General features: G+C 40.2%; 1 long non-coding RNA gene across 1 annotated transcript in view; it reads left to right on the forward strand.

The window, feature by feature from the left end:
• The window catches only part of LOC109498177, a 227,989-nt gene extending 202,814 nt beyond the window's left edge, over positions 1-25,175 (forward strand). Inside the window, exons 8-9 of the long non-coding RNA XR_002741138.2 lie at positions 18,114-18,267; positions 24,697-25,175. This is a non-coding gene — a long non-coding RNA (uncharacterized LOC109498177). The remainder of the gene's footprint in view (positions 1-18,113; positions 18,268-24,696) is intronic.
• Positions 25,176-25,681: the final 506 nt, after the last annotated feature.

Below are 25,681 nucleotides of genomic sequence, written 5' to 3' on the forward strand. Positions count from 1 at the left end.
CACCTTAGGATAGTTGTCTAGCATAGGGAGACCTTTTATAAATTCTTGCCCTCCCTTTTCCTCAAACGTCTGTTCTAAAACCTCCCTGTATCCTATATTCTCATTAGGGTGGCTGACTCTTACAATTTGCCCCCAGTGGTCATGTCTGAGCCAAGTTATATCTTCCTTTTCCTGTCCCCTTCTTTTGGAGGAAACTCCTCCTCTCCCACAAGCCCTCCTCCTATGATATAAACAAGGACTGTCATCATTTTACAAGTCCTTAGTTCCCTGGCCACAGTGATGGGTCCAGAAATGGCCCATGAGTTTTCCCTTGTAGGTTTTTAAATGGGAATTGCCCCACTCTGGTGACAGAACAGGGGCAAGTTTGCAGCGGTTGTGCCTTGTCCACAGCTGGGTAACAAGAGCCTGTGTGCAGACAGAGAGGATGAGGAGCGCCCCAGGAGAAAAGCATGAAGGCGGGGCCGGGGGAGCCCAGGGGATGCTCAGGTATCTGTTTTCTGCTGAGGTCTTTAGGGCCGCTCTCCCTGTTCTGCTCAAAGCTGGGGAGATAAGCTTTCTCTTTGATTCTCTGATTCTCTGAATCTTACAGCAAATCCCTTGTTTGCTTAAGTCATTTAGAGTTGAGGTTCTTTAATTTGCCATTTTATAAGGTTTCGGAGTATGGGACCAAGCATCATAATAAAGTATTCTTCCACAGTCACACCATCAAAACAGTCATCAATTCTGATTGTTCTGAATGGATGAGTGGAGGCATCACCTTCATGTAGTTTATCAGAATTAGCCTCATGACATTCAGAATTTTAGACAGGGGCTGTCCCTGAGAGCATAGGCCACTAGAACACTTGGGACAGGTCTTGTGATGAGAAATCCCATTTTATAGCCTAATGATAGCTAGCTAAGGAGGGATAAATGGGGGAAATGATCTGGAGTCTGTCTCCCCAGAAAGGGTGTTTAGTTCTGACTTTGTGTCGGGAGAAAGACCGGTTTGACTCTCTTGGTTTTCCTTCAAGCGGCCCCAGTCCATTGGTCTATCTTTATTGTTCACTACTGAGACAATCTGACTACTGAAACTTTCCCTGAAGATGGCTTCTGCTTTCTTGCCTCTGTCTTAAAACAGAGTTCCCCTCCTCCCCTCACTTCTATACCTACTGAAATCCTATGTATACTTCAAAGCTTATTGAAGTTGACACACTTTCTATGAAGCCAATCTTATTGATCCAGCTAAAACTAATCTCTGCCTCCTTAATTTACGATAGGGATTTTACAGTTCCCTTAGCATTTATGTATTACCTCTTCCAGTAGTCACAGGTACTCATTCTCATGCTAGTTTGTAAAACATTAGGTCAGGATGTTGGCCTATATAATTTCTTTTTGTTTTTTTTTCATTTAATTTATTATTTTTTAAAATTTACATCCAAATTAGTTAGCATATAGTGCAACAGTGATTTCAGGAGTGGATTCTTTCATGCCTCTTACCCATTAGCCCATCCCCCCTCCCACAACCCCTCCAGTAGCCCTCAGTTTGTTCTCCATATTTATGAGTCTCGTATGTTTTGTCCCTCTCCCTGTTTTTATATTATTTTCGTTTCCCTTCCCATAAGTTCATCTGTTTTGTATCTTAAATTCCTCATATGAGTGAAGTCATATGATATTTGTCTTTCTCTGACAGACTAATTTCACTTAGGATAATACCCTCTAGTTCCATCCACGTAGTTGCAAATGGCGAGATTTCATTCTTGTTGATTGCTGAGTAATAATCCATTGTGTGTGTGTGTGTGTGTGTGTGTGTGTGTGTATATATATATATATATATATATATATATATATATACCAGCTCTTGTTTATCCATTTATCCATCGATGGGCATTTGGGCTCTTTCCATACTTTGGCTATTGTGATAGTGCTGCTATAAACATTGGGGTGCATGTGCTCCTTTCAAACAACATACCTGTATCCCTTGGATAAATACCTAGTAGTGCAATTGCTGGGTCATAGGGTAGTTCTATTTTAACTTTTGAGGGGCCTCCATACTGTTTTCCAGAGTGGCTGCAACCAGTCTGCATTCCCACCAACGATGCAAAAGAGATCCTCTTTTTCCACATCCTTGCCAACATCTGTTGTTGCCTGAGTTGTTAATGTTAGCCATTTTGACAGGTGTGAGGTGATATCTCATTGCGGTTTTGATTTGTATTTCCCTGATGATGAGTGATGTTAAACATTTTTTCATGTGTCAGTTGGCCATCTGGATGTCTTCTTTGGAGAAGTGTCTGTTCATGTCTTTTGCCCATTTCTTCACTGGATTGTTTGTTTTTTGGGTGTTGAGCTCGATAAGTTCTTTATAGATTTTGGATACTAACACTTTATCTAATATGTCATTTGCAAGAATCTTCTCCCATTCCATTGGTTGCCTTTTAGTTTTTCTGATTGTTTCCTTCGCTGTGCAGAAGCTTTTTATTTTGATGAGGTCCCAATAGTTCATTTTTGCTTTTGTTTCCCTTGCCTCGGGAGACATGTTGAGTAAGAAGTTGCTGTGGCCAAGGTGAAAGAGGTTTTTGCCTGCTTTCTCCTCGAGGATTTTGATGGCCTCCTGTCTTACATTTAGGTCTCATATTCATTTTGAGTTTATTTTTGTGTATGGTAAAAGAAAGTGGTCTAGGTTCAATCTTCTGCATGTCGCTGTCCGGTTTTCCCAGCACCACTTGCTGAAGAGACTGTCTTTATTCCATTGGATATTCATTCCTGCTTTGTCAAAGATTAGTTGGCCATATGTTTGTGGGTCAATTTCTGGGTTCTCTATTCTGTTCCATTGATCTGACTGTCTGGTTTTGTGCCAGTACCATACTGTCTTGATGATTACAGCTTTGTAATACAGTTTCAAGTCTGGGATTGTGATGCCTCCTGCTTTGATTTTCTTTTTCAAGGTTACTTTGGCTATCTGGGGTCTTTTCTGGTTCCATACAAATGTTAGGATTGTTTGTTCTAGCTCTGTGAAGAATGCTGGTGTTATTTTGACAGGTATTGCTTTGAATATGTAGATTGCTTTGGGTAGTATCGACATTTTAACAATATTTGTTCTTCCTATCCAGGAGCATGGACTCTGTTTCCATTTTTTGGTGTCTTCTTCAATTTCTTTCATAAGCTTTCTATAGTTTTCAGTGTATAGACTTTTCACCTCTTTGGTTAGATTTATTCTTAGGTATTTTATGGTTTTTGGTGCAGTTGTAAATGAGATCAATACCTTGATTTCTCTGTTGCTTCATTGTTGGTGTATAGGGATGCAACTGATTTCTGTGCATTGATTTTATGTCCTGTGACTTTGCTGAATTCATGAATCAGTTCTAACAGTTTTTTGGTGGAATCTCTTGGGTTTTCCATATCGAGTATGATGTCATCTGCAAAGAGTGAAAGTTTGACCTCCTCCTGGCCAATTTGGATGCCTTTTATTTCTTTGTGTTGTCTGATTGCAGAGGCTAAGACTTCCAATACTATGTTGAATAACAGTCTTGTTCCTGACCTTAAGTGGAAAGTTTCAGTTTTTTCCCCATTGAGGATGATATTAGTGTTGAGTATTTCATATATGGCTTTTACGATCCTTCTATCCCTACTTTCTTAAGGGTTTTTATCAAGAAAGGATGCTGTATTTTGTCAAATGCTTTCTCTGCATCTATTGAGAGGATCATATGGTTCTTGTTCTTTCTTTTATTGATGTGATGAATCACATTGATTGTTTTGTGGATATTGAACCAGCCCTGCATCCCAGGTATAAACCCCACTTGGTCATGGTGAATAATTTTTTTAATGTTGTTGGATCTTGTTGGCTAATATCTTGTTGAGGATCTTTGCATCCATATTCATCAGGGAAATTGCTCTATAGTTCTCCTTTTTAGTGGGGTCTTCTTCTGGTTTTGAAATCAAGGTAATGCTGACTTCATAGAAAGAGTTTGGAAGTTTTCCTTCCATTTCCATTTTTTGGAACAGCTTCAAGAGAATAGGTGTTAACACTTCCTTAAATGTTTGGTAGAATTCCCCTGGAAAGTCACCTGACCCTGGACTCTTGTTTTTTGGGAGATTTTTTATTACTAAATTGATTTCTTCACTGGTTATGGATCTATTCAAATTTTCTATTTCTTCCTGTTTCAGTTTGGTAGTGTATATGTTTCTAGGAATTTGTCCATTTCTTCCAGATTGCCCATTTTATTGGCATAAAGTTGCTCATAATATCCTCCTATTATTGTTTTTATTTCTGTGGTGTTGGTTGTGATCTCTCTTTTCATTCTTGATTCTACTTATTTGGGTCCTTTCCTTTTTCTTTTTTATCAAACTGGCTAGTGGTTTATCAATTTTGTTAATTCTTTCAAAGAACCAGCTTCTGGTTTCATTGATCTGTTCTTCGTTTTTTTTTTGGTTTCGATAACATTGATTTCTGCTCTAATCTTTATTATTTCCTATCTTCTGCTGTTTTTGGGTTTTATTTGCTGTTCTTTTTCAAGCTCTTTAAGGTGTAAGGTTAGCTTGTGTGTCTGAGACCTTTCTTCCTCCTTTAGGAAGGCCTGGATTGCTATATACTTCCCTCTTATGACTGCCTTTGCTGAATCCCAGAAGTTTTGGGCTGTGATGTTATCATTTTCATTGGCTTCAATGTACTTTTTAATTTCTTCTTTAACTTCTTGGTTAGCCCATCCTTTCTTTAGTACGATGTTCTTTAGTCTCCAAGTATTTGTTATCTTTACGAATTTTTTCTTGTGGTTGATTTTGAGTTTCACAGTGTTGTGGTCTAAAAATATGCACGGTATGATCTTGATCTTTTTGTACTTGTTGAGGGCTGATTTGTGTCCCAGTATATGGTCTATTCTGGAGAACGTTCCATGTGCACTGGAGAAGAATGTATATTCTGCTGCTTTAGGATGAAATGTTCTGAATACATCTGTTAAGTCCATCTTGTCTGTGTCACTCAAAGCCATTGTTTTCTTGTTGATTTTCTGTTTAGATGATCTGTCCATTTCTGTAAGTGGGGTGTTGAAGTCCCCTCCTATTATGGTATTATCAATGAGGTTTTTATGTTTGTGATTAATTGATCTATATATTTGGGTGCCCCGCATTTGGAGCATAAATGTTTACAATTGTTAGGTCTTCTTGGTGGATAGACCCCTTCATTATGATATAATGCCCTTCTTCATCTCTTGTTGCAGTCTTTATTTTAAATTCTATATTGTCTGATATAAGTATGGCTATTCTGGCTTTCTTTTGTTGACCATTAGCATGATAGATCATTCTCCATCCCCTTACTTTCAATCTGAGGGTATCTTTAGGTCTAAAGTTGGTCTCTTGTAAACAGCATATAGGTGGATCTTGTTTTCTTATTTATTCTGTTACACTATGTCTTTTGATTGGAGCATTTAGTCTATTGACATTTAGAGTAAGTGCTGAAAGATATGAGTTTATTGCCATTATGTTTCTTGTAGAGTTGGAGTTTCTGGTGGTGTTCTCTGGTCCTTTCTAGTCTTTGTTTAGTCTTTGTTGCTTTTGGTCTTTTTCTTTTTTTTTTTCCGTCTTTTTTCCCCTCAGAGAGTTCCTCTTAAAAGTTCTTGCAGAGCTGGTTTAGTGGTCACAAACTCCTTTATTTTTGTTTGTCTAGGAAACTTTTAATCTCTCTTTCTATTTTGAATGACAGCCTTGCTGGATAAAGAATTCTTGGCTGCATATTTTTCCTATTCAACACATTGACTATATCCTGCCACTCTTTTCTGGCCTGCAAAGTTTCTGTGGATAGGTCTGCTGTGAATCTGATCTGTCTTCCCTTGTAAGTTAAGGACTTTTTTTCCCTTGCTGCTTTCATGATTCTTTCCTTGCCTGACTATTTTGTGAATTTGACTATGATATGCTTTGTTGATGGTTGGTTTTTGTTGAATCTTATGGGAGGCTTCTGTGCTTCCTGGATTTTGAAGTCTGTGCCTTTCCTCAGGTTAGGAAAGTTTTCCTCTATAATTTTCTCACATAACCCTTCTACCCCTTTTTCTCTCTCTTCCTCTTCTGGGACCCCTATGATTCTGATGTTGTTCCTTTTTAATGAGTCATTGACTTCTCTAATTCTTAAATCGTGTTCTTTTGCCTTAGTATCCCTCTTTTTTTTTTCTGTTTCATTATTCTCCATAAGTTTGTCCTGTATATCACTGATTTGCTTCTCTGCCTCATCCATTCTTGCCACTGTGGCATACATTTGAGATTGCAATTTAGTTATAGCATTTTTATTTCATCCTGACTAGGCTTTACTTCTTTTATCTCTGCAGAAAGAGATTCTAATCTATTTTTGACCCCAGCTAGTATTTTTATTATCGTGATTCTAAATTCTGGTTCAGACATCTTGTTTGTGTCTGTGTTGATTAAGTCCCTGGATGTCTTCTTTCTTTTGGGGTAAATTCCTGCTGAGTTCTGTGGTTCAGGTTGTACAGATTGTTGTGTTAATCCTCAAATCAGTTTTCTAGGTGTGCAGGATGGTTTAGTGTTGATCTGGCTGTATTTCATGGACACGAGATGCAAAAATAACTTCCATGCTGTTCCGCCATCTTGGCTCCTCTCCCCTATAATTTTTTTTTTATTTTTAAGTTTATTTATTTATTTTGAGAGAGAGGGAGAGTGAGCATGAGTAGGGGAGAGGCAGTGAGAGAGGGAGTGAGGGAATCCCATAACAGGCTCTCAGCTGTCAGCTCAGAGCCAACTCGGGGCTCAGTCTCATGAACCATGAGATCATGACCTGAATTGAAATCAAGAGTCAGATGCTTAGCCGACTGAGCCACCCAGGCACCCCTGGCCTATATAATTTCTAAACTCTTGCAGTAATTCTGTAATTCTGTAATTTCTGTAATTCTATAACTGTTCACAAACTTAGGGTGCAGATAAGGCACATCTTTTTATATTTTTAATGATTATCATAATACCTCTTCTCTATTTTCCAGCTTTATTGAGACATAATTGACATATAACATTGTGTAAGTTTAAGATATACAACTTGTTTATTTGATATACTTACTGTTCTCAAACAATTACCACTAGAGCATTAGCTAACACTGCCATCACCTCATATACTTTCTTTTCTTTTTCTTTTTCAGTTTTTTAAACGTTTTATTTATTTCTGAGAGACAGAGAGAGATAGAGCACAAGTGGGGGAGGGGCAGAGAGAGAGGGAGACATAGAATCCAAAGCAGGTTCCAGGCTCTGAGCTGTCAGCAAAGAGCCTGATGTGGGGCTCAAACCCATGAACCGTGAGATCATGACCTCAGCTGAAGTTGACCGCTTAACAAACTGAGCGACCCAGGCACCCCAGCTATTTATTTTTTGTGATGAGAACATTTAATATCTACTCCCTTAGCAGCCTTCAAGTATATAACACTATATGGTTAACTGTAACCACCACACTGTACATTAGGTCCTTTATTGTCAAGAGTTTGGTATGTCTTCCTTGATACTTCCCCTCTTCCTGAAATACCCAATAACTAGGAAGGCTAGTTCCAATAGAACATTCTGCCATGAACGTAACCACATGTGGCTATTGAACATTTGAAATGTGGCTCATCGAAATTAAAAACACAACTTTTAATTTTAATTAATTTGGATTCAAATTTGAACAGCTACAATGTTTCATCCAACCTCTGTACCCAAGTGGAATATCACTGGACTCAGTAACCACAGTAGCTGATGCTTCCCATCACCAACTAGGTTGCTTAGTGAAGTTCAGTGCTGCATTGCCTTCTTATGGTTGCTGGTCACTTGCTGTGAAGGGAGATATAATAGAACCCTGTTTTCCTACTGCAGATCTTGGGGGGGTATGATCCTACTCCCTCAGGCTAACCTTGGCTACACTGATCATGGTTGGACTCCAAGGCTGGTAGTATTCTTATTCATGTTTCTGTGCAAATCTACCACCCAGGACTCGAAGCAACCAAGTCAGCAACAGAGGTGATTCAGTTGTTTATCATCTCATGGACCCAGAATTACAGACCCTTCTTTGTCTAGGTATCCATCACTTAGAGGCAGATGGATTTCCCTTTTGAATCCTCAGAAGAACAAAAGACTTGTCTTTGGATTTCTCCAAACATAGACCTTTCAACAAGGATTCAGCTATCAGGAGTTTATTTAGGAGGTGATGAGGAAATATCAGGAAGGGGTTGAGAAGTAAAATAGGGAGGTGAAGAAAGCTGGTGAAGGATAACGTATCAGTTTCCCCAGGCACCTGAAGCTCAACCCTCCTCGGGAACTCTAGATGGTAGTGTAAAACATGCTTCAGAGTTATCTCAGCTCAACGAATAAAATGGTTTGTATCCACCCACTCCCCACTGGTCATTTGCTGAGGCCTTCTCCTGCAGGCATGACCTCCCAGCACTCTCAGCATGCTCTGAGGGTGGCAGAGTGTGTTCCCACTGCCAGAAGAAAGACTTTAGGCAGAGTTACAATAATTTGCAGTAAGAAGTCACTGGAACGTAGGGTCGCCTGAGTGGCTCAGTCAGTTAAGCATCTGACTTTGGCTCAGGTCATGATCTTGCAGTTCACAAGTTTGAGCCCCATGTAGGGCTCTGTGCTGACAGCTCACAGCCTGGATTCTGCTTTGGATTCTGTGTCTTCTTCTCTCCCTCTGCTCCTCCCCTGATCACTCTCTGTTTCTCTCTCAAAATAGTAAATAAACATTTTTTTAAAAAGTCACTGGAGCATAGAGGTGAATAAGGGGTGACGGTACATGCTCCAGGGTCCTGGACAATGGAGTCCTCATACTTCCTTCTATAAAGACTGGCTGCCTTAACTGGTTCTGGGGTGCTCACACCTTTCTATGGATGGCACCCCCAGAAGTGTCTCACAAGAGAAACAGAATCTGCTTATAATTGTAAAACGGGGAATCATCTCTGATAAGCTACCCCATTTCAACTTGATTTGTCTGTTAGGTAATATACTGACCATTCAATAAGAACATCAAATAAAACTTGTATGTGGTCTGAAAAGCACAATAAAAATTAAATTGAAACCACCATAGGTTCTAACAGTAGTACCAGCTTTGTGTAAAGGAAAGGGGTTTAGAATTTGAAGATTCTTACAATTTCCAACTTTAAATGCACACATTTTCATAAATACTTGCCTTGTCCAGTTTCAGTAGAAATGAGCAGTATTTTGCTGGCAGAAGGTGAATGGGATATATGAGGTCCCATGTGCACAAAGTGAAAAAAACAATTTTTGAAAGATAAATCTGTTCTTAAATAAAGTCAGGTAGAATTTAGTGATATGAGAGTCACTCTGGAGGTGAGTCAGTGTTCCTTCATGGGAAAAGCTTTTAGCTTTGTTTAATATGGATCATTTTAGAAAGCTTATTGGTGACGATATTTCTTATCACTACTTCCCAAGACCTGGAATAAAAGGATTTTTGAGTTTACATTTAATTGCAAGTTTAATTTAGTCTATATGCAAAGATTTATAATCTCTCTAGATAGGTGAGGTATCAATAATAGAGGGGCTGCTGGGCAGTCTGCCACTTCTCATTGAATATTCAGTGTGTGATATGCAGATTTATCTTATAAACATCACTGCTTATAGCCTTGTAAATTCAGAGATACATCATCTATAGTTCAGCTTTGAATGTAGAGCAAATGAAGGAAGAATGGATTTTTTAAATGAAAAGATCAAAAGGATAATTAATATTTCATAATCCTAATTACATTTTCCACTGCACATTGATTTTTGATGCTACTTGGGGTGTAAGGTGTGATTATTGCTTTCACAGACAAATCAGATAATCTGGTCACAAACCCAAATGTAAAAAAGGTAATGTGAACATCTTGTTTGTCTTGAGAAATTAGTCATTAAGTTCCTCAATTAGCTCTGTGCTTATTCTGGGGAAATTGCATTACACAAGTGAAGAAGATTGTAAACTTTTAGAATAAGAAGCAAGTCATTAAGTGTGTTAGGTTGGAGCCCACTGGTGACAAATGTGTGAAGTGGTAGGTTGTGGGGGGGAAGAGGAACCCTGACCCGAGGAGCATGGAATAAATCCTGTGCATTTACAGGCAAGATAGGATTTAACAGATCACCTGGTACAGTAGATTGGTCAGTGCTTCTGTGCTAGTGAACACCTGATCCTTGAGGCCAGCCAGAATTACCTCTGCAAATTTACCCACTGATCCAGTAGAGGTGAGCTACATACACCAACCGGGGCTAGAGGGAATTTCCCAGGACTATATGCTTTTGATCATGATGCGCTTTCCCTTTGGCCTCATTGTTCTATCCTGAAGCATTGGCTTTAAGACTATAAGACTTTAATTCCTACTTCTGAGCAACTCTTAGATTTAGCTCACTTAACCCACTTTCTGAAATCTCAACTCTTTCTCTACTTTACCCTTCCTTGCTCCAGTGACTCTCTGCATCAGCTGAAAAGTCCCTGCTTCATTCTCTATTCTGGTGACTTAGCTAATCTCCAGCTGGGTTACCTCCCGACATTTTGGGGGTTGAGGTAGGATTTGGGGGAGAAAGAGAAGGAGAGATGCAGATCACAAACTCTTGGAAGGTGACTAGAACTTCACATTCTGCACCTGCTGCAGAGTGTGCTAGGATCAGAGATGGCAAGACAAGATGGGGACCAATGTGGGAACCTTGCAGACTTAGACAGGAGTAAGAGACCCAGTTCTAATTTACAGACAGAGATTGAATTTTATGTAAATTAGAATATGCTAGGTTGCACTGTAATAACACACAGCCCGGAATAAGTGTTTTGACATCTAGAAGTTTACTTATACAAAGTATCTAGTGTGGTGAGGTATAATGATCTGCTTCACACAGTCACTCAGGAACCCAGGCTCACCAGGGCTCTGCTATTTTAGTCTCTGCAACATCTGAGTGGTGTAGACTTTGTACTCCACAACAGGAGAAATTAGACCAGAGACTCTGGCATAGCCTTTATCTGCCTCAGTGTGAAAGTGATATTTGTCACTTTTGGTCACATTTTACTTGCTAGAACTAGTCAGAGTGCCCTGCAATTTTAGGGGCATCAGGAAACATAGAAGAGTAAGTATAATATTTGGTGAGAATTCTGTCTCCACCGTGAGATCCGTGGGTGAGAATCCCCTCAGGAGTAGGCAGGGGTGCTGCTGATGAAGTACAGGCCAGAAATTTGGGAAAGTAAGTACAAAGGAATCCTCCAAAAGAGAGGTGGAGGAAAGTAACAGGAGAGCCTGGTCTGGGAGGAAACACCAGGAACTCAGCTAGCTGAGTTCTCAACCTGACCGAGAGGATGGCCCGGGTCAGTACTGATATGCAGGATCTGAAAGTAACTTTCTTTTTTTTTTTAAGTTTTATTTTGTTTATTTTTTAAAATGTTGATTTATTTTTGAAAGAGAGAGAGATAGAGACAAAGGGAGGGAAAAACAGATAGAGAGGGAGACAGAGGATCTGAAGTGGGAACTGCACTGACAGCAGAGAGTCTGATGAGGGAGGGGCTCGAACTCACAAACCACAAGATCATGACCTGGGCTGAAGTCGGATGTCAGACGTTTGACTGACTGAGCCACCCAGGCACCCCTGAAAGTAACTTTCAAATGTCATTTTTGCACATTACTATGAAGGCAGTGTAATAAGTGATTCCTGAATGTATAGAGAATGCATGTGCCTGTAAAAGCCACACGCATTCTTGTGTGATGTTTTAAACCAGTCAAACATCATCTCAGGAGGACATGTGCCATCTTCTGGGAATCACTTGGTTGAGAGAGTCACTTCTCCTTCTCAGTTGTATGCTTCACATATAAAATGGTGCTAAGTTTTGATGAATTCTTGCTACCATTTATACATTAAGTACTTTGTGTGCATGGTTTAGAGTACTTTATGTAATCTTCTCTGTAAGCATAGAAGATGATTAGCAATCCCCCTTTACAGGCAAGACTACTGACTTTCAGAGAGGTTAAAGTTGAAGAGCTAGTATGTGGCAGAGTTGGAATTCAAATCGAGGTCTCATCTCACTCCAGTGTTTCATATCTAACTGCTAGAATTGAATAGAATATAATGTGTCTGGCATTAACTATGAGCTCAAGAATGTTAATTTTTTTCCTTTTCTCTTTCCTTTCCTCCTTCTCATCCTGGGGCTCTAGACAAATAACTCTTTACTTGTTGGGAATTTCTCTTTTGAGAACAGCCAGAAATGTACTGACACTGTGATTTCTCGAGCTGAGCAAGTGATGGGAGGGAGAGCTGGTGGTAGAAATGATTGGGCACATGCTCTTGCTTCTGTTCCTCCCCCCACTTGGGGGCTGGGAGAGATAGGTGGAGGAGGGGGCCAGAAAGAGTCCTTTGCCTCTTTACTTCCTCAAAACTAAAAGTAAAAGCAGCAGTCCTCGCCCCTTCCTTCTCCCATTTTGTAGTATTTCTGTCCTTTAGTGCTGTTTTAGTTGTTTGTTTGCAGCTGGAGAAAGTGATTCACTTGGTAATAGAAACATTTCTCCTCTTTAAGCAGAGGAAGCTCTACCAATTGCCACTATTCTCAGCAATGAAGTCATTTTGACATTCTTAAAAATATGTAGCTCCATCAGCCAGGGTCTGGCGTGTATCCTAAGAGCTACGTTCCTTGGGCAGTGGGGTTCGAGGGTTGGAGGTGGGAGGATGTGGTTCTATCTCTTGAAAACAAGACTCTCTCTGTGTGTTTTTAAATTTAGAGGCAAACAGGAGATGCCTCTTTATGGAACCCAGCATGGAGCCTGGGGATATGTCTTTTCCTTTATCTCATTCTATAAATAAACTGGATGACTTCCAGGCGAAAAGTAATGTGGGGCACGACTCTTAGTGTCTCCTATAGTGAATTACTCTGAAAATTCTGGATGCTGCTTGGTATGAGTTTCAGAGCCTCACAGAGTATTTTGAGTCTTCAAGCTTGATACTTTGTCTTCTTCATCTAGTTTTCACTTTAAAAAAATAAAAAGACTCAGAGAATGATTTAGAATCTTTCTGTAATCAAATGCTGACCAATAATCCACATCAGCAAAATGTACTGCTGATTTGCTTATTGCTTATGGTGTGATGGGTGATAGGCTATTTTCTTGGTAATTCAGAGGATAGTGATGATTCACTATCACTAGTCCAACAAGACCAAATTCTTAAAGTTTACATTCTGCTCCGACTTAATAACAGTAACATTCTATTACTGACTTAATAACTGAGGTGTAACCCTAAGAAGTGCCTACCTGCTGGTAGGAAACCAACCAATTTGTTAGTTTTTAGAATTTGGGCCTCAAAGATGGTTTTGGAGGGGCGCTTGTGTGGCTCAGTCGGTTAAGCGTCCGACTTCGGCTCAGGTCACGATCTCATGGTCCGTGAGTTCGAGCCCCGCGTTGGGCTCTGGGCTGATGGCTCAGAGCCTGGAGCCTGCTTCCGATTCTGTGTCTCCCTCTCTCCTTGCCCCTCCCCATTCATGCTCTGTCTCTCTCTGTCTCAAAAATAAATAAAAACGTTAAAAAAAATTTAAAAAAAGATGGTTTTGGAGCCTCACATCTTTTCTGTTCCTGCAAACTGCTCTTGAGGGTGAGGACACCTTAATTTTTTTTGAGTTTATTTATTTTGAGAGAGACACAGACAGTGTGAGTTGGGGAGGGGTAGAGAGGGAGGGAGAGAGAGAGAATCCCAAGCAGCCTCTGCACTGTCAGGACACAGCCCGGTGCGGGGCTCAAACTCATGAAAATGTGAGATCATGACCTGAGCCGAAACTGAGAGTCGGACCCTCAACTTACTGAGCCATCCAGGCACCCTGAGGGTGAGGACACCTTAAATCAGGATGGCCAGACTTTGACCATGGTGCACTGAGCCTTCAAAGAGAGGATATATTACGTCTCCCAGGCAGCTTAAAGGTTTAGAAAATCATCCTCCTCCATCTGCTTTGTATATGATGGGGTGAGGCAGTATCGAGAATATGACTTTATTGGGGGAATAGGCAACTATCCTGAATAGCTAATCTGATAAATCTACAGAAGACCACAGGGGAACTTGTTATGAGAAAATAGAGGAAGAATAAATGAACTCTGCAGAAATTGGTTTTCTATCAAATTTCCTTTCAACCTTATAGGAAAATCTTCCCCTCTTTCTTCTGAATCTTTATGCTCCTATTATCAAAACCATATAGTTGGCAGTGGTATTTGTCACATTCTGTTCCTATTGTGAGTGGGATTTTCATGTGTAAGAATCTCCTATCTCAACTGGATGGGACATTCCTCAAGGCAAGGGACTCAGCCTTCTAATCCTTTGTGTCCTTGCATCTTCCAGCTTTGAACTTCATACATAATGATGCCTAATACACTAATCATTATTATGAATTATACATTGTTATTATGGATTATGATTATGATCATTGTTATGACTCATTATTTGTACTTGATGAAAATTCAGTCGAAGTTAAAAGTACACAAGATACTTTCTTTCCCATGGATTTGTTTAGAGTCAAGACAAGTTTATCTTGACTTGGGACCCAAAGCTCCTGTGTAGGGAACTTTCTTTATAGAAATCTTATATTTAGAATGCAGTTTATTTAACTCAGTGAGAATTTACTCAGCTTCTGCCACGTGAAGGTTTATAGACTATAGAAAAGAAATAAGATAGTATCCAAGCACTCAACGAGTTTATAGTCTACTACATGAATGGTAAACAGATAATATATATATCTATTGATGGTGGCTGCTTGGATTGTTGACAAGGATTATAAAGTTTGGTCTAGGTTCAGTAGGACTGAATGCTGTAATCAAGTAGTAATCCACCATTTATTTAGGAATGGAGAATGGTAGCACAATGCCATATATTTGCAATCACCAATTTGCAAAATGGATTCAAAGTCTAGATAGTAGAAGAAGCTTATATATTTAGTAGAATCCAATCAATTAATACCTTAATCAGATCTGTTTGTATACACAGCACCAATAAAATATATAAATTACGTGAAATAATTATTTATTAGTATGCTTCGGTCACCATAACAAAATGCCATAAACTAGAGGGCTTAACCAACAGACATTTATTTTCTTATAGTTCTGGAGGTTAGAAGTCCAAGATCAAAGTTCCAGCCAGTTCAATTCTTACAGGGCTCTTTTTCTGGTTTATAGACAGCTGCCTTTTGTCATAGGCCTTTTGTGCTAAGGCCCTATGGGATCAGGGTCTCAGCCTTATAACCTCATTTAACCTTAATTAATTCCTCAGTGGCCCCATTGCCAAATATAGGAATCCCCAGCTGTCCAAAAGTAGAGTGTTCCTATCCTGAAATGGCATAAATCCAAGACTATTGCCTGCTGTTGGAAAGTTCTTGTTACATCACTTCACTTTTACAAAAGACCTACATTATTGCCTGTCTTCACTAAGTGAAAAAAATCTGATGAGGGTTTTCACTGTTACTAAAAAAGCAGTTACTGTAGTATTGTAGGTCTTTCATAAAAGAAAAGTGGTATAACAACTTTCAAATAGTGGGGTATACTCGTATTGCTGCATTGGGGGTTAGGGCTTCAACATATGAATTTGGGAGAACACATTCAGTTCATAACAGTATGTCGTATAAGAGATTTAGGTCTCAGATTTGGAGAAGTGGATATCATAGGAGCTACAGATCTACACATGGTTACTATTTTTGAAAAAGCATGACTTAAAAATTGATTTCTTAATGTTTTTCACATTAGTTGCATTTATGAGTTTTAAACATATCTGACCTTATAGGCTGTTCATTGTAACTCAAGCAATCTATATAACACAACTTAGTAGTCCAAAGGAACAGGTGGTCGAAGGATTTGCAAATGCAAATTAACAAAAACTCATGTACTTTTCTAAACCTTAGTGACACCTTAAAATAATAACCAGATATTACAAAATATTATCCTCCAAATGATGTTAACTGCAAACTTTTTGCCTTGGAATATGACACCTTTCCTCTACCAACATGCTTTGCTTTTGTATTGATGTGTGCTTAGTGGACTGAAAAGATCACATTTTTTTTGTATTGCTATATCCATAAAGTAAAATTAAAAAATATGATTTCTTAAGGTAAGAAATCATTAAATTAAATTTTACTCTCAGTAAAATTTAAATCTGGATCCAGGCTAGTTTTTGTTTTGTGGGTGAAGTTTTTTTTCCCTCAAGAAGATTCAGTTATTGACGTGACAAATTACTGGAACTAGCTATTATCTCAAGAAAAATAGAGAATATATTGGTGTTGGATTTTTACCCCATCCAGCTCTTGTTTATCCCTCTATCTCTTCAAGGTTTTATATTTCAGAGTAAAAAAAATGTTTAAATGACATTTATTCTTGATTAGTAAAGTAAAAGCCAAACTGGGTTTTAATATAACTCTTAGCTTCATATGGGTCATAATGCCTTGTCATTTTTTTTTTGTCCTGACATGACTGAACTGTACAACAATCACACTGATGATAAGATGGATTCCCTTGATTTTAATCACAAACAGAACCTTCATAAAATGTTTAATGAATTCTTGGTTCCAATTTAGAAAATTGACAAGAATATTGTGTTTATCCACAGTCCTATCTCAAAATGGTTTTCTCTTTAATTATTAACGTGGGAATAATGCAGTAGCTCAGGGTGACACAGTGAAGTATGACTGAGTAATGATTGAAGTGCACACATGAAAAAGACCTGCCAATTCTGTAAATAGGAAAGCATACAATTTAAAAAATTCAGTGTGGAAAAATCCTTTCATGCCTTTGAGATATAGTGTAACAGGTGGAATTATAATCTGATATACTCATTGATGTTTGTTATTATAGTATTTTCCAATTAAAATACATACCCACTATAGATAAGAACAAAAAAATAGAAAAACCATATATAATTTCACCACTCAATGTTCATTCAATTAATATATTAATAGAGATACCTGCCATGAACATTTTATGTACATCTTTCCTGTTTTCAAAATTGGAATTTTATGGCATATTTTAGAAGGCTGTATTTGCTTAATAATCTATTACAAAAATTTTCTTATTATTACATTTTTAAATGTTTATTTATTTTGAGAGAGAAAGGGAGCATGAGTGAGGGAGGGGCAGAGAGAGAGAGAAAGGGAGAGAGAGAATCCCAACCAGGCTCCATGCTTTCAGCACAGAGCCCAATGAAGGGCCCGATCTTATGAACCATGAAATCATGACCTGAGCAGAAATCAAGAGTCAGTCGCTTAGCCAGCTGAGCCACCCAGGTTCCCCCTTATTGTTACATTTTAACTATATACAACTCTATCGAATAGGTAATATAATAATTTATTTACCCAGTCCCCTACTGCTGAACGTGTATGTTATTTGCAATTTTCTGTTATTTTAAGTAATATTGCCTCAAACATCAGCTCATAGAATTTGTACGTAAGTTACTTTTCTTATGATAAATTCCTGAAAGTGGAAGTTGTGGGTTAAAGGCTATAAATATTTTTTTGGATCTCAATAACAATTGCTTTTCAGAAAGATGTACCATTTTACGTTCCTATCAGTAACTTGAAAGTGCCCCTATCTCCACACCTTTGCTAACACAGAGGGTTACAATTTTTTCTGTTTGTTCATTTGTTAGACAAGACATGCTATATTATTGTCCTCTACTTATAGACTTAACTCGGGGCTGAGATCAGAAAATAGAATATGGAAGGATAGAAGGAAGCCTTGTCCATTTGTCTTATGGCTCTAAAGATGAATTTTAGATTGGTGCCTTTTCATTAGTCTGTTCAACAAATGTTTTCTTTGCGTGCCCCTTCAAGAAAGGAAAATGAGATATAAAATTTGTATTTGACAACCTAGTGATATTCCTCACTTGATGGCACATTAGCACCATGGTCCATCCTAGGATGCTCTCTTGTTTTCTCATTTCCCCTCCTTTCATCTGGATCCCCACTCTTTTCCCCTGCTCTTCCATAAGCAACTATTCTAGTATGTTTAACATACATATTGTATATGCATGTTCCTTGAAGGATATATAGTGTTTTGTGGTTTTGAGAATATGTGTTTTTAACTTACATAAGTTGCATTCCTAACTGTTGTGTTATCTTACATTCTCCACTCCTAAACATTACACTAAAAGCAAACTCTATCCTTGTGTTGCAATCATGTTTATATTTTTGCCTGTAATTGCAGCAAAAGATTCCATAGTGTCTACCTGAGGTCCAGAATAGAAGGAACTTGTGCTCACTTCCAGAGAAGAAGATCAAATGCACATTTATGTGTTGTTATTTCTTGAACAAAGGACATCATGATCACTTATGTGGCTACATACATCTACAATCCATCTGTAAGTTTCTGAAAGGGCTGCAAGAACTCTTAGAATGCTTACATTGATAGCACCCCCTTAGAATATCAGCATTCCTGGGAAGAGTAAGATTGTTCTGTCCATCCTGCACACACACCCAATGGGGCATGTGCAGCATCCATTGACTTTAGGTGGGGGAAGATGGAGTCATATTGGGGTTTGCCTCTCCAACCCTCCATGGGGCACTGCAGCTAGGAACACAAGGCTAACCTCACGTCTTGTGTCCTCAGTATCATTCACAATGACTGGCACATAGGAGGCACTTAAAAAAATATTTGTTGAATGAAAGAATGAAACGGATCAATCTAGGATGAATCTTAGGCCAATAAGATAAGGAGACAAAAGTCCTTACTGCTCAAGCAATGCAGGATTTCCAAGGAAAGAGCTCATAGTTCATGACATAGAATTTACCCATGTCTTGTTCTCCTTTCCTTCGTGAGCATGTAGAGTACTACACCTCCTAGCCCTCTTGTAATGAGGTAAAACTGTTGGAGTAACTGAAACTGATGAACTATGCAGGAAACTGGTATGTGCCATTCCTACTTCCAGGCACATTAGAGCCAGTGTGTCACTTCCAAGTTCTCTCCTCCCTTCCCTGGTCTAGGAGGTCACATGTTCCAGATAGTGCAGCTACAAGGTGGCAAAACATTAAACAGCCTTGGACCCCAGGGGTAGTGTGGGGAGAGACCGCCCACCTCCCTCTCTTTGCCAATCCACATGGTGAGGGGGTTCGGAAGTGTTGGAGAGAGGGTGTTACATTTTAAGCAGTGTGACCAGGAGGCCCTTATGGTGATGTTGAAGTTGAGACTTGAAAGCCTGAAGAGTGAGGGAGTGAGACACCCAGGACAGATGAGCAGAGGGAGCAGCGAATGCAAAGGCCCGAAGGTGGGACTGAGTTTGGTGCTTTAAAAGAAGTGGGACAGAGTCAGTGAGGCTGGAGCAGAGTGAACAAAGGGGAGAGTAACAGACACAAGGCAAGACTGGCAACCAGAGGCTGGGAGAACAGATTCTAAGGCTCAGATAGATCATTTTAATGACTCTGGCTTTCATTTTGAGTGACCTGGGGGCATTAGAGCTCTGCATATTGGAGTGATATGATGTGATTTATATCTAGGCTGTATTGAGAATAGACCAAGAGGGGCAAAGGGAAGAGGCAGGCTGTGCAGTTAGGAGGCTATGGCAATAATCTAGGCAAGGGGCACTGGTGGCTTGGGTTAGGGTGATAACAGGAGTGATGTGAAGCAGCCACATTCTGGGTTTATTTTGAAGGCAGAGCCATTAGAATGACAGATGATTAGAAGAGGGGTGTGGGAGAAAAAGTCAAGGATGAATCTTTTGGCTTGTGTAGCTGGGAGAATGGAGCTGCCATTTGCTAAGATAGGGAGTCTGTGGGGAGAGTGAGGTTGGGAGTCCGTCAGGAGTTCAGGTCCAGACAGGTGAGGTTGGTGGTAGCCATTGGACACACAAGTGTGCATGAAGGGAGGCATGCCAGCCTAAGTGGCAAGGCGGCTAGGCTGGTGAGGAGGACAGGGATGGTGACACTCTTTACCTAGGAGACTGAGGTCTAAGCTCTCCAAGTGGAGACCTGAATCCTAAGGGTACTCAGGAGCCCCGTCCATGATTTCTGTTGGGCAGGCTGGCCTGGAACCAAGTTTCCCAACCACGGCGATTAAGCTGAGCTTCTATAAGACTAGCTGTTGATGTAGCAGCACATACATCTCCATATGACAGTGATCCACTTGGCAGTCAGAAGGCCAGAATTTTATACTCTGAGCCTAGAAAATCACCGGAAAGCACCATTCTCAAAGCTTCTGCCTCCTTGGGTCTGCGTTCATTTCCAGGTTTTCAGATCTCGGGGGTGGACACTGACAATATATTTGCAGGTAAAGCAATTTCTGCTTATTCTTCCAGCATAAAAAATTGCATTGCCACATCAGAGTCATGTTCTAAACCTGTTACCATAGCAAGAACTGTATTTCCCAGCTTTCCCTGGTGGCATTGTTTATATTTCTTAGCCAACAACATCTAAACCTTTTTTTTTACTCACTTGGAACTGCCATGTATTCCAACCCTTTGCTTCATGAAACATTTATATATTGTACGTGTGAGCCTTAAATGGGGAATTTTACATGCCACCGCCTTCTTTTTGGAGACATGATAAAGGTAGGTTTTGTGTGTTTTCCGAAGCTGGTCCTATATCATGGTTCTCCACGCACTGAGCATTCCACTCCTAATTGTTGCACATGCATTGAAACTTGACAGCAGCCTGTCCAAGGCTGGTAAACAATGATTCACTCCATATGCTACAGTTCTGTACAAGTGCCATTTCTGGGACTCAGTACTCATCGAATGCTTTGTCAGTTGTTATTTCTGTTTATCTCCTTGTTCATTTACATGGATCCTTACTTTGTGGGCTTATTTTGTGTCTTCTTAGTCCTCTTCCTGCTGTTTTAGATTTCCTCTGTTCTCTCATTCCTTGCTGAGGGAAAGCTGAAAGTGTTGCCCAGACACGCCAGTCTTGGGGGACGCTGTGCTTCTCTCAATGAAAGGAAGGGTTCAATGTTGTATCCTTGACCTATGGAAGTCATGTAACTCAGAGGCTTGTGTGGGTGATCCCAGGTAAAAAAGAGAGGCTGTGTTCAAACAAACTGTAACATAAAATACCCTTAGTGGGTTTATTATGTGGAGCCCAAAACATGATCAGTCCAGAAACTCTGTTGGGATTGAAGGAACCACAAAGGCGGGACTACAATGTCCCTGATTCTGGAGAAGAGGTCATTTCTTACAGCAGTCCTTAACATGGAGGGCAGGGTCACCGTGTGTTTGTTAATGTAGATTGTATTCTACACCAGTGTGCCCAGGTGATGGGCAGATGGGGATTGGAATGCAGCCTGTGGTCCACCATGCACCCTACTTGTGATGGTTAATGTTATATGTCAATTTGACTGGGTCATTGTGTCCCAATATTTGGCCACACATTGTTCTCAGTGTGTCTGTGAGGGTGTTTATTGATGAAATTAATATTTGAAACCGTAGACTGAGTAGAGCAGATTGCACTCCTTCATGTGGGTGACCCTCATCCAGTCCACTGAAGGCCTGACTAGAATAAAAAGTGGAGTAAGGGAGACTGCTCTCTGCCTGACTGGGACAGATCTTGAGCTGGGACATTCGTCTTCTGCTTTTGGACTTGGATTCAGACTGAATCCTACACTGTCAGCTTTCCCGAGTCTCCATTTTGCTGACTGTAGATCTTGGGACCTCTCAGCCTCCATAACTGTATGGCTAATTCCTTATGTTACATACAAGATGAGATACACTACTTAAAATACCACTCAAGAAAGGGGTGCCTTTTGCTAATTCACATGCAGTTTTCCAGTGGCTCTGGTAATGGGCATGGGGTTGGGTAAGGAGAGGTGGGAAGGGGGCTGAAAGGCATAATTTGAAAAATGCCCCATCCATTTCCATGTAGCTTAGAGTTGGCTGTGCTGTAAAGCTCCTGGTCTCAGCATGAATTTTAGAATACGGGTGATTCTTCCTGAGGAATAGAAGCAATTAAGGGCTTTAGTTTCTCTGCTACATTAGTGGTGAACCCTGAGGATGCCTTTGCTTGCTGGAGGGAGATTTAGCAAAACAGAGATGAGTAGTATCCACAGAAATTACTCAAACTTTGCATTTTGGTTATGCAATTTACACTTTTCAAAACAAGCTCCTCTCATTGTTTTAATACAAAAAAGGATGACTGATGCTTGTTATCATTCTCATTTTAAAGGTGTGCAAACAGAGCTGCAGAACGGACAGCTGGATGTCCCTGTGGCTAGGTGGTGGCTAGAGGTGAGGTTTGTCCTCTAGCTGAGCAGCTGTCCAGGCTCCTGCACTCTTTCTAGCCTTCCATGCGGGCCTGATGGAACTCTCAGAACATTAGTGAATTCTTTCTAAGCATTTCACTAAAAAAAAAAATAGAACAGTATAATCGGGAACATACTTTCCTTAAAGAACAAATACTAGAGATCCCTGCTGGTACAGATTTCTTTATTTTTTTTAATTTCATGAGAAAATGGCCATATTTATTTGGGCTGAATTATATATTTTAATCTAATTTTCTACTTTCATTGTCCAAAGTCTCTTCTAATTGCTGTACAGTCAAGAACCCACACATATACAAATGCACACACACTCACATCACACACATGTATCTCGGGTTTTGTTCAGTAATTTTCTAAAAAAACTCTCAAACTGCACGTTCTCAGGACACTGTGGTATTACACAGATTAAGGCAGTAGAGGCTAAATGTGAGGTCATGTTGGTAGTACCTGACATATTGCCCTCAAAATAAGAATTATTGCTGGTGATTATCTGTGGGGCAAGAGGTGGGGAGAGGGGAAAGAGTACCAGTGATATCATGATACACTTGAGAGTTTCTTCTGCCCTAGGGAGAAGATGAAAGTCAATGAACCAGAGAACCAATGTTTTGTTTTTGTTTTGTTTTTCAGCTGCTACCCAAATTGGTTTCATGATTTCTCATACTTTTATGTAACCTTGCCTCTGGGGCATTTAATACACATTAAAGCAACACAGTCAGCCACAACCTCAACTCTGGACAGACTAGCTCATGGGAATAGACATTATGTTTATAAGAATGAATAACAGATTCCTAAACCATTTTCTAAAATTTTTGATCTTCATATTCACACATCATCCTAGGAGGGTTGGCTCAGGTTCTAGGCCAAGAGTATTAAAGAGAAAATGGCAGAGGCAGATCTCAGTCAACCCGTCAGACTTACCTTTACCTGATGTTACTGCCTACCAAAAACCAAATTCTAGTTCCCAAGGCTGCACTCTGTGAGGAAAAAAAGGAGTTTAGTGAACACTCCTTGACCCCAGTTAGCTCATACCCTCCTCAAGGAAACAAGACTTTCAGGAATGCAAGAGTGATAAGCCCCATCTTCCTGGCTCACACTCTACTTAGACATGATTGAATATGGCCACAATGGAATTTCCTCTAAGCTAGTAATTCCTAAATTCTAGTCCACCAAGCTCCTATTTGCCATTGGTGTAAGCCAGTGCTCCTCAAAATTTGATGTTCTTATCAGTTGCCCAGAGATCATCAACAGGCAGATTCCCATTCAGTAGTTCTGGAGTGGGGATGGGGCTTCTCCGTGTTCAGCAAGGTCTTCCATGAGGCTGCTGCGGTTGGTCCACAGAACACATTATGAATAGTGAAGGCCCAGAGTGAAGTTCATTCATCAGGTGCTCATTCCTCTCTGCTCTTCCTGCTGATGCCACCACCACCATGCAGCTGGAATGCCCTACTGCTGCCCATCTGTTGCTGAAAGAGTGTTTAAGACTGTTCTTCCATCATGCAAGCCTGCTTAAAGTTCATCTGGTCAAACTTAGGCGTTCTTGCTTCCAGTTCTTTTACAAGCCCCCAAAGGATGTATGTCACTTTCAGTTTCCGAGGAACTTGGAATGAGCTTTCCAGAACACACACTTGCTCCACTTCCCTGAATATTCTCCCCCAAACTGTGTCAAACACAGTGTATAGAAGGTAACATTAGCCTTATAATCGAATTCATGGCTTCTCATGGACAGACAAGTGGTTTCAATGCAAATAGGAATATAGGATGCTCTCAAGCATCTCAGAGACCCTGAGATGAGTGTGTGAATGAGCTTGTTGCCAGGACTCTCACTGCAAAGAGATCAAATAGAAATGGTGTGAGGGAGGCAGACACAGGGGTCTGTTCCACATGCTGTTGTACTGACTGATCACATCAGAATCAGCCGAGAAGCAACCTTCAAACGCACATTTCCAAGGCCTCGTCCCTGGTGAAATGAATTAGCATTCCTGGGGGGAATCTGTACTGTTACAAAGCACAGAGCAGTTAGTGGCTTGCTGTGCTGATGAACAAATATTAAACATCTGCCCATTATCCAGTCACAGAGTTGCTGAGTATCTTTCGGGTCAGGTGTAACACACACAGCTCCTTCCTTCATTCCTCTCTCAGCTCAAAGTAGAAAGTAAACAAACTAGAAATAACTGCAAAGGATGAAAGTATTATGAGAGTGGTGAACTCATGATGAAGGAGTAGGTCCTTTATTTATTTATTTATTTATTTATTTATTTATTTAATTTTTTTTAGGAGTAGGTCCTTTAGATGACCTGATTAGTGATGGTGTCTCTGGGGCAGTGACATTAGGCTGTGACTTGGAGGGATAGGAATTACCCAGCATCATAGTGGTGCTCCAGCAGAGAGCATTATATGTGAACATTCCCCTGGGAAAGAGCCTGCTTTATGAACATCTGTAGATGCTCCCAGACAAACCAAAGAAACAATTACAACTCCCTTGCAAATTATTCTGCAATTAGGGCTTTTTTCTTTTCTTTTCTTTTTCTTTTCTTTTTTTTTTTTTTAGGTGGCGAAGGCATAAAGACTCCATTTCTGTCAACTTCGGAGCCTGTTCTCATTCTTTGCTTGCTCTACCACTAATGCCAATTACTTGGGTCTCATCAAACACACCAACGAAGACCTCTACACCACTCCGTGAAGGCTGCATGGAAGGTTGGGGGCCTGAGAGCCCTCTGCAGTGTCCTCAAACCCCTCCTGTCTCTTCTGGTGAAGGTGATCACCAGGATGATGCTCCACATTGCCTGTGTGGGTCTGGCCTGAGCCCCATCTGTAAAACAGGATACAAATGTCTGTCCCAGCATTGATTCCTTAAGGTGCTGTGCCTCATCCATGATAGTTCCTGTTCAATCACAATGTGATTATGGCATCTTGGAAAGTTCCATTCTGAAAGGCAATGAGCGTACCTCAATTTTAAGCCTGTCATTTATCATTTTTTTCTTCTTTCTTTCCTTCCTTCCTTCCTTCCTTCCTTCCTTCCTTCCTTCCTTCCTTCCTTTCTTTCTTTCTTTCTTTCTTTCTTTCTTCTTTCTTATCTAATTTATTGTCAAATTGGCTAACATACAGTGTGTCCAGTGTGCTCTTGGTTTTGGGGGTAGATTCCCGTGGTTCACTGCTTATGTGTAACACCCAGTGCTCATCCCAAAAAGTGCCCTCCTCAGTGCCCATCACCCACGTTCCTCTATCATTTGTCATTTTTAATTAATGGGGACATTATAAGCCAATATCTCAGGTGTTATGCATGCTGCCAGGGACTGGCTATTCAAGAAACTGCCAAAGAGGGACTTCCTAATCAAACTTGCACACCCTCAGGGCAGCTGATTCGGTGTTAGGAGGAAAGCTATCTTATTGAGCAAATGTGTGAAGGGGCAACTTCACTTGTGAGACTCTTAACTACGTCTATTTTAGGTAGCTTAGGAAAGGGGCTGGAAATTCCCAGGTCACATGGGGCTGGGTCTGCATGGGGACAGGCAAGCATAGGCAGTTCCATGGGA

The sequence above is a fragment of the Felis catus genome, chromosome A3 (assembly GCF_018350175.1).
Source record: "Felis catus isolate Fca126 chromosome A3, F.catus_Fca126_mat1.0, whole genome shotgun sequence".
Taxonomy (NCBI): Eukaryota; Metazoa; Chordata; class Mammalia; order Carnivora; family Felidae; genus Felis; species Felis catus.